The sequence below is a fragment of the Nannospalax galili genome, unplaced genomic scaffold (assembly GCF_000622305.1).
Source record: "Nannospalax galili isolate Female #2095 unplaced genomic scaffold, S.galili_v1.0 scaffold131, whole genome shotgun sequence".
Classification (NCBI taxonomy): domain Eukaryota; kingdom Metazoa; phylum Chordata; class Mammalia; order Rodentia; family Spalacidae; genus Nannospalax; species Nannospalax galili.
This window is the reverse complement of record NW_008332088.1, coordinates 2,965,432-2,975,831: the sequence shown is the minus strand read 5'-3', so window position 1 is coordinate 2,975,831 and position 10,400 is coordinate 2,965,432.

Here is a 10,400-nt window from a genome sequence, read left to right as displayed (position 1 = left end):
AACTATATTATTCATCTTTAGAGTTTGCATATGGCTCTTTTATAGTTTTCTCTTGTTGAAATTATGATTTTGCTCATAATTGTCTGATTTTATTTTTTGTCTGTTCTCTTTAGTAGTCACTAGAATTGCTTTATGATGCGTGTGTGTGAGTGCATGCACATGCACACGTGTGTGTGTGTGTGTGTGTGTGTATGTGTGTGTGTGTGGTGCTGGGGATCAAGCCAGAACCTCATACTTTTTAGGCAGTTTTGCTACCACTAAGCTATATCTCCATCTACAAGATAATTATTTTTAATTTTTTTTATTAATTCATACGTGTTCCTTTCTTTAGGTGTAGTGATTTACTTTGGGTTTTTGATAGTGATGTTTCCCTGGTCTGCTGTTCTAGCAGTTCTGAATAATCAGCCTATGAAAGTTAACCTAATTCAATGACTTCATAGGTGTGGCTGAAATGTTTGGTTTGGAGATGGCCAATGATAGCCCATACACAAAAGCTTGGTTTCCAGGCTGGGTTCTATTGAGCAGTGTGGAACCTTTAGGAGATAGAACCTAGTAGAGTGACATAAGGTTATTAGGGGTATGTACTTGAAGAGGATCTTGGGACCATGGACCATGTTCTGTCTTTCTTTGTTCTTGTCTACCATAGGATCTGTGTCCCATGCTCCTGCTATAATGTACTATGCCACCATTCAAACAAAGTGATAGGGTAAAGTGACCAGTAACTAATACATCTGAATCCATGAGCCAAAACAAATCTTTCTTCCTAATAATTTGATAATCTCAGATATTTTATCACAGCAACACAAAGCTAACACAATCAGTCATCTGGGTCAGTCCTGATCTTTATTGTTCTGGAACATTGGACCCTGGGAACTGGATAAGAGACTGGAGATACAGGAAATTTCTTACTCCTTACATGCCAGTCTGGGGCCTAGGACTATGAACCCTGACATTATGTTAGGGTAAATTGGGAATAGCTTGGTGATTATGTCTGTAATGAAGCCAGTTTTCCACCAATCTCTTTCCCCTACACACAGTATATCTCTCTAAACTTTGATGCCTGGGTTTGTGAGGAGCGATGACATGGCCAATTTATAGCTATCTAGCATGTCCTTTTCAATGTGTCTCTCCTTGATTCTGTACTCAGTAGAATCTGTCACCTAGATTACTGAGCACTTGTGAAAATATTTTTGTATATTTTATTTCAAATTGATGTTTCTTCAAGGGAATGGGCACAGGAATATCCTACCCCCTCATCTACCTGATAGCACTCTATAGAAACCTAAAAGGTTTAAAAATCAGTCTCTGTGTTCATGAACTAGAAATGGTAAAATATGGGTCATTTGATTTCAGTATTCATCATCATGTAGGAAAGGACCTTGGTCATTCTACACTCCAATTTCTCACCCTGTTCTTTAACACACTTGGAAAACTCATGGTAAGGTGGTATCCACTCCACTCATTAACTACATAGAAGAGTGGTTGATAACACTAACTTTGGTTAGCAGTATTATGGAAAGTCTTACTTTACAATGTTAACAGTGGAACCACATATTTAACTCATAGTGCATCGGAAAAATTACTCAATTTTTCTGACTCAACATTTCCTCATTTTAAAATTGTTGGTCATCATTATAAAGACTTAGTAAACAAAGCACCTGGAAGATGTGTCTGATTTATAGTTTATTCTCCAAATTCTTAACCCATTATTAAAAGTATCCATATAAGTTCAAAAATAGCTGATCTTTTATTGTGTAGTTTTTATTTAATTTCTTGTTAAATCTATATATTTATTATGAGTAGAAGACCCCGGATGTCCTCATGCCACTACTTGCATGTGGAGGTCAGAGGACAACTTGTGGGAGTTGATTCTCTTCTTTTCTACCTTGTGGGGTGTGGGGATCATACTTCGGTTGTCAAGCTTGACAGCAAGCACCTTTACCACCTGAGCAATATACTCCCTATTAAGTAGTTTTTTTAAAGGGGGAAACTATTCTGTCTATTGAATCAAACCTATCAGTCCATTAATTTGATCTCATTCAAAGGAAGAATTCTAATGATTTTTGTCTTCCACTTTCTTGTGTGTAAAGTGAAGCACATTCAGATCTTCACATATTATTTTTCCCAAAACTTTACCATTCAATATGCCTTCCTTTGTACAACTCCAACTCAATAATACCATTCTTTAAAACTAATATTTAGAAACCCATATAAAGTACATGCTTATAAGGCAGTATTTCCTAACAGACATTTTATCTTATTCGATCATCTCATAATTAATTGCTTTAAAATTGTAGCATATTTTTCTGCATTTTTACTTACAAAATCATAGAAAAATATATCAGTCATAAAGGACTTTAGATATCAAATCATCCAATTCCCAGTTTTATAAATGAGGAAGTAATAGCAGTTGTTGAAAACTGGAGACCAATTTCAAAAAAGCCACAGACCTCATTTTCCTAGCCCATGTGAACCAGCACCATGCCTTTGAGTCCAAACCCTGCCTGTCAGTACTTTAACTACAGTGCCAACTTTAATTAATTGCTGGTCATCTTGTTGAGAAATATCTAAAATTATACCCCAGCTCCTTGCAATACAGGGCAATAACTCCTAGAAGCTTCTACCCAGGCAAATGAATTTGAAGTAGTATGACTCCAATAATGAAATTAAGCAGTTGGTCTTTCTGAATTTAAGAATTTTCACATTTGTATTTATTAAGTTATGAATTGTTAATCTGACTATATGATTCTAACTTGTTGCATTGCTCTCATCTAAAATATTTTGTGAATTTTAAAAAATTTATTTGCATTTCATACATCTTGATCATATTTAGACCACCTCTCCTATACTATCAGCAACCTCTCTATAAGCCCCCACACTGAATTTCATTAATTCTGTCATACATGTTAAGGCCTATTGAGTTAAGTTTGTGTCCCAAAATATCCCTGGGTTTGAATCTATCCGCTAAAGCCTGGTCAACCTATTTAGTGTCACTCCCTTAAAGTCCAGCTCTCTCTCACCCAGCATTGATCAGTTGCCAGTAGTTCCTCAACTAAGATTGGGTTTCTTACCTATTTCCTCAGTTCTATGCTTGGTTTTTGTCTGGGTTGAGTTTGCATGGGTCTCGTGCATGCTGTCACCATTGCTGTAAGTTCATATGAGCAAGTTCTCAGGCACCTGGAAAACTGTTTCCTTGTGGTCATCCAGCACCCCCGACTCTTACATTCTTTCCAACCTTTCTTCCACAGTGGTCCCTGAGCCCTGGGTGGCAGAAGTTTAATATAGGAGTCCTATTCAAGAACACCCTCTCTTCAGTTCTCTTATTCTCTACATTTTGGCCAGTTGTGGCTTTCTGTGTCAGTCACTTTCTGTTGCATGAAGGAGTTTCAACTGAGAGACTTTGACTGAAGAGAGAGGGGAAGTGTTATGCATGGAAGGAGAAGGGTGAGACAAATAATGCTTAGGATTTGTGAAAAGCCAGAAGGAAATGTATTAATTCAAAAACTTACAAAATATACTGTGTGTGTGTGTGTGTGTGTGTGTGTGTGTGTGTATACAGCTGAATGCTATATAAAAAGAAGCACAGTGCCAGACAGCAGGAGAAACTTCCTTTGAGTTGTTAGTCAAGGTAGTCCCAGAGATTCCCCAAACAGCAGGCTATTGCCACAGTCCTTGATTACCTACCATAACTTGAAAGTAAAACCCTGCTACTGAAGATCTGATGTACTTCAGACACAGGACTTGAAGCAATGGAGCTGGAACTGACCTGAAAGCCTCCTCCCTGACTAGCTCTGTTGGTATCAGAGGACACTATGTAAGCTATCAGGGGGGAAAACCAATCAATGGTCTAACCCAGCTGTTAAGTGTAATAACTACAACAATGGCACAGAAAACTCTCACTATCACTATTGGTGCAGTACTGGAATTTTTCTCTTAGGATAATCAGTACCTATCTAATTGAACTTAAGGCTTTATCACTGGGAGGGAACTCATGTGTGGTACTGTAAACATAGCCAAATCATGTGGCTAGAGAGGTCATAGATCCTAGAGGAAAAACCTCTGTCACATCATTAAACAAACATAATTTCTTACTTTATGCTAAATATATATCCTTATATTTTAAGGCAAGTATACATCTCACCATTCATCAAAGAAAGTCATTTTTGCAACAGATGGGTTTTTATTGAGAGAGGTTCCCCTGTGTCCCAGCCATCTTGGAACTCTCCATGTAGATTAGACTGGCTTCAGTCTCACAGAGGTTCTCCTGTTTTTGCCTCTAGAGTGCTGAGATTGTTGACATGTACTACCATGCCTGGCTCTTGTCTCAAATCTTGATTCTGTCACTAAACATATAGCTATTCTTTATATTTTTAGAAAATCCACTAAATTCATAAGCATAGTAACTATATCATTAACAAATTCATTCATTAAATTGCAAAACAAAGAGAAGTTTAGTGTTTTAATAATCACTATCAAAGTTCTTTCTCCAACCAGGACTCAAAGGAAACATTTATCCACATACTTCAGTTTTATAATAGCAATCAAGGTCCAGGTTTGACAAACATGTAATATGTCCAGGCTTTCCAATTTCCTTGTGATATGATTTCATGACAATATATGTGAATAGGATAATTGCATATTATTGCCTTAGGAAAGACAATAACTTAATAAATGAAGTAGAAGAAATATGAGTAAGCAGTTTACAGGCTAGATAAAGAAAAATGCTAAAATTGCTAATGTAAGATACAGGTAAAAGGGGGATATTTTATGGTCCAGGTAGACTATTTAAAAACTTAAAGTTGGGCCAAAGAGATTGCTTGATGTCTGCATGAAGAGTTGAGCTTGAATTTCCAGCACCTACATAAAAACAGGGCTTGACAATGGGTACCTGTAACCCCAGCATTGGTGTGGGGAGAGATAGATGGATCCCGTTAGCTTGATGACCAGACAACCTAGCCAACATGGTGAGCTTCAGGTTCTGTGAGAGCTCCTGTCTTGAGGAATAAAGCAGAGAGAGATACAGAAAGATAGCTTATGTCCTCATTTGCTCATCCGTCTTCTGCTTGGAAACACACACACACACACACACACGCACACATGCAATGTCACACACCACATGTACTATATGTATTATACACACAAACATACACAAAAATAAATCATAAAACTTTTAAAGGTTTAAATTATTTTGTAAATTATAGGTAAGAACATCAATTAGACCAAAGACCTAAATTGTAACCTTAAAAAGGACTTCCCAATTCTCTTTGATATTAAGTAGACAATGTTTAAAATATACAACAACTTTCCAGCTGCAAAGTGGGGCAGCTCACAGCAAGCTTATAGTGCTTACTGGACAGTTCAAAACTTTTTACTCCTGGGACCAATAAAGGAGTAAGTTTTGAATATTGAAGCACAGAACAGCATGGCACCTGGCTGCCCAGGAAACATTTCATCAGCTATGCTTGTAAGGCAGCTTGCTTATGGGTCTTTAGAAATCTATACTGGCTTCTCATTGCTATTAAGAGAAGCATAACAAATAAAAAAAGTTACACCTTGGAGTCTTTCTCCTGATACCATCAAGTTGAATGATGGAATTCTTTAAAAGAATTTATCTGTCATATAAACTCCACTTTGTCTCTTTCCTGAGTGTGTCAATCCTATGACTGCAAGAAAAATGCAGATAGATAGATAGGTAGATGATAGATGATAGATGATAGATAGATAGATGATGATTAGATAGATAGATGATAGATAGATAGATAGATAGATAGATAATCTCCAAAATAGATAGATAGATAATCTCCAAAATACTTCTTGCAGTATAGGAAATATTTCTGTTGTGGAAGCCAGCACCTGGATATACATATACACTGGAGTCCATTGTAGTTGTGTGCATCTCTACTGCTCAGTCAAGGCAAACAGCAACCATCTGGCTGTGACTGGCTCAGACTAATAAGCATAAAATCAACATAGGCTGATCCAGGCTGAATATCAGCATCTGTTATGCCATTGTCTCTGCTGATATGTCTGACTGAGCAGAAGGAAGAGCCTAATAGACAGCCTGCTATGAAGCAGAACACAAGACAGGGGGCCTTAACCACCTGCCGAGCTCCCGGTGAGGGAGCAGTGGGAAGGGGTGCCAGTCAAACCTACAGAGGTGCTTTCATACAGCCCTACAAAGGTGGGTTCTTTCTCAGTCATGTTTCCCCTGCTACACTGCTTTTGGCAGTTTTAAACAAAGGCAATGAGAAAGATCCATGGATAAGTCAGGAATTAGGATTAAAGACCAGGAATCATTGTATCATTTCATGCATCATTACACTTTCCAGAGGGAGCAGCTAGATGAGCAAATATGGCAGATCGTGTGCCGTTGTAGCAAACCAGGAGGTATCGCTCTGATCTGAGCTACCAATACTAAAAATAGGGTGTTGATTCTCACATCCGCTATGAATATGACTTCATCACTTACCTAGAGTTTCCTTATTCTACTGCAGCCTCACCACTCCTGCTGCCTCAGGACCTGAGCAAGCACACTCAGGCCCCTCTGATGCTTGATTAGTCCACAAAGCAAACCCGTCCCTCCTGAGACCCTGGCCTCTTCAGCTATACATTAAATGCCAAGTCAGAAAACTGATGAAGAGAAAAACAAGTGGGTCCCTTACTAATCTCTCTTCCCTAATATACCAGATTAGGCTTTTTAAACAGATCATTTCCTCTTATTATTCTTCCAGTAAACTAAGCTGAAAATTACTTCACATTTTTAATAGAATAAATCCTCAGAGTGCTGCAAAATATTTTATAAAATGTGAGAGTATGTGATCCCCTCCCATTAACCTGGAGCTGAGGTTCACTTCCATGAACAGGAGCTGAAGTTCCCTCTCTTGAACCTGTAGCGTTTGAGCCCTCCTAAGAACCTACAGGCGTGGTTCCCAATCATGAGCCATGATTCCTCATTCCTTTAGTGGTGGCCTGATGGTAGAGCAGATTAGAGGATGAAGCAGAAGTTCCAGGCTTCTCTGAGTGACTTCACCCTGCACAGCCCCTCCCTATAGGGCCCAGGATGTACATTGCAGTGGCTTTGCCTTTGTGTTAGATTTAAGATGGGGACACTAGACGTTTCAGGCATTTCTGGTTTCTAGTAGAGTGAGGACTAATTCTCAAATGGATTTCCCACCTCCTGCAATGAAGATATGGTCTTGACTCCACATGCGGTCCTGGGCACTCAGGCCTTCATGTTGAACCTTCCCCATTCCTGGGCACCAAGAGGTTTTCCATCATTTTTCTATTAATCTTCTACAGCCCCAGTGTACCCTCATCTGTGCCCTACAGAAAATGTAAATCACCTCATTGAACTTCTAGAAATAAAAAAAGGAACATTAAAAAATGTGAGAGAATAAGTATGGAAGTAGAGCTTGTTGAAAAGTGCTGTCTCAAAGATGTCACCTGGAGGTGTGTTTGTGACTGGTCAGTAATGGCAAAGTGGTTTCTTTGTTCTTGTTTGGGGGCAGTGACTAAAGACAAAATAGTGAATTTTAAAAAATGCTTTATTATTTTTATGTGTATGACAATATTGCCTACATATAAGAGGCTAAGAAGCATAGAATCTTTATTACTTCATGTAGCTACAGAGAAAACAGTGGTTTGTGAACCAAATATGAGAATTCATAAACTGAAAATCACTATAAGAAAAAAAGATTGGTGTTGTATTTTTTTTAAAGAAGTTAATTAACATGGGGCTGAGAGATTGTTCAGTAGTTGAGCGTACTGACTGCTCTTGCAGAGGACACAGGGTCTATTCCCAGCACCCATGTGGTGGCTAACAACCATCTGTAACTCCAGTTCTAGGGGATTTACCACCTTCTTTTGACCTCCGCAGGCACTGCATAAGATGGGTATATTTGTAAAATGCAGGCAATACACTCATACACATAAAATTAAAATAATAAAATATTTTTTAAAAGAATTTAGCACAGAAAGCATAGGAGAAAAATCATTATTTTAAAATCAATGTCTTTCTATTTTTTCTGTATGTCATAAACATCTATTTTTTTATTTTAACTTTCCTTGATGGGTGAAGCACAGATCATAAAATTTTTATAAGCTCTCCAGTTGATTTTGTTCTGGTCATGATAAAATTTACCTCCCAAAGAATAAGGGATGTTATGGACTTAAACTGAGATGTTTTTTGAAGACACACATTAGGAGCTTGGTTGCCCACATATGCATATGATTTGGGGGAAGTGATTTTTTTCTAAAGAGGTATAACGTTAACAGTGATTGAACCCTTAAAATGACATTCCTGGATCATGATGGAGACTTGAAGGTAGAGCCAAGTTGGAGAGAGAGAATCACTGGGGGTACAGCTTTACATGCTATATAGTTTGTCTCTGGCATTCTCTCTCTCTTTCTCTCTTCCTCTCTTTGTCTCTCTCCTCTCTCCCTCTCTCTCTTTCTCTCTCTCTTTCTTTCTCTCTCTCCTTTCTGTCTGACATGAAATAAGCTGCTTTCTTCTAGCATATATTCCCTGCATTGATGTTCAATGCCATGTTAAGGACACAGCAATGAAGTTAACTAATTTTTCTAGTTAGGCTCCATTGCTATAATAAAACACTCTGACCATAAACAACCTGGGGAAGAGAGTGTATAGTTCACCTTAGAGCTCACAGTCCATCACGAAGGGGAGCAAGGGCCAGAAGTCAGGGTGGGAATCTGGAAACAGGAACTGAATCAGAGGCCACAGAGGAACATTGTTCACTGGCTTGTTCCTCTAATGTGTCCTCAGCCTGCTTTCTTATAAAAACATGACCACCTGCTCAGGGATGGCACCACCCACAGTGATCTGGGCCCTCCTACATCACTTGACAATCAAGAAAATGCTTCATGGTTATGCCTATAGGCCAATCAGATAGAGGAAAATTTTCAGTTAAGGTTCCGTCTTCCTAGGTATCTTGAGTTGACAAATGAAGCTATCTGGCACACTGATCATTGATTAAAATGTGTAAAATTGTGACTCTAAGTAAATATTTCCTCCTTTAAGTTGCTAACATCAGGTATTTTGTCACAGCACAAAGAAACTGGTTAACATAACAAATTAGTACCAGTGCAGTGGAATCATTGTGACAATCTGACAGTGTGGTTTAACAAATGCCTTTAGGACTTGTTTCTCAAAGGATTTTTAAAGAGTTTGAAGAAGTGAATTATAGAAAGCCTAGAAGGCTGTAAGTAAATCACAAAGAACACTTTTGATGGGACATCATGAAATCAGGATGTGGATAGAAATGGAGACAGAAAGAATAGTGCTTGTGAAGTTTCTGACGAGACCAAGAACTTCATCAGGAATTGGGCTAAGCCCACGCATGCATATTGTATTGTGACAAAGAGCTTGCCTAGTTTGTTAATGCCCTGAGACTCTGTGGGAAGCAATTTCAAGGAAACCCAGCACTCAAAATATCCTTGGATTATGCTGATTACATTTAGTCAGATTTACAGTAAAGATTGGGAGGGAAAAAATTAACCAGAAATTTTGTTTAATTTGCAGTTTGGCTAAAAATAAAATATGAATTAAGTTGGAGCCAGATAAGTATTGTTAGAATAGGCATTAGTGCCAGGACAAAGAAGCTAAGTACTTTGGACTAGAAAAATAAAAAAGATGTCTAGAATCTACCCAAAAATCAAAAAGATTTGACCAGTACTAGGTCACCAGTAGAAAATTATAAATATCCTTAAAAGGCTTTCTCCTGAGAAGAAGGCACTGCTAGGCTATCCTATTCATTTGGGGTTTCTCAGGGAAGTGTTTTCCCAGGTGGAGCTAACTAGACACTGCAGCCATCATCCACAGGGGCAAAACTACTACTTAAACTGGCAGCTGACATTACCATCACCCATGTGGTGCTGGTTTTGCAAGCATGCAAAATGCAAGACTCATCGGGGTCATGGGGGCTTCTACCTAGATTTCAGAAGAAAGCCTGAAAGACTAGACAACATGTGAAATGGTTAGAATCACTGTAGGTAGCCCCTGAGAATGAATATGTGAAGGCATGAGAGAAATCGCAAGTTATATGGAATTCCCAAGGAAATTTGAAATGTCTGGTACTTAGAATGTCTGTAGACACTGAGCAGAGCTATTCCAAGAGAGAAGACATGTGGGATATAGTGATCAAGGTCACAGCAGAGCTGCCTCATCTGTTAGGATCTTTCATTCAGTGTTCCATAACCATACGACCCAGTTATGGATAAGATGTTACATCATTTATTGTTTGCCACGCTAGGTTTTTTTTATCTTGCTTTGTTATAATCCCTACTTTCTATCCCATAATTTATCCTTTTTGTAATGGGAATATTTACCCACTATCATTACATATTATATATTGTATGTATATATTATATACAATATACATATT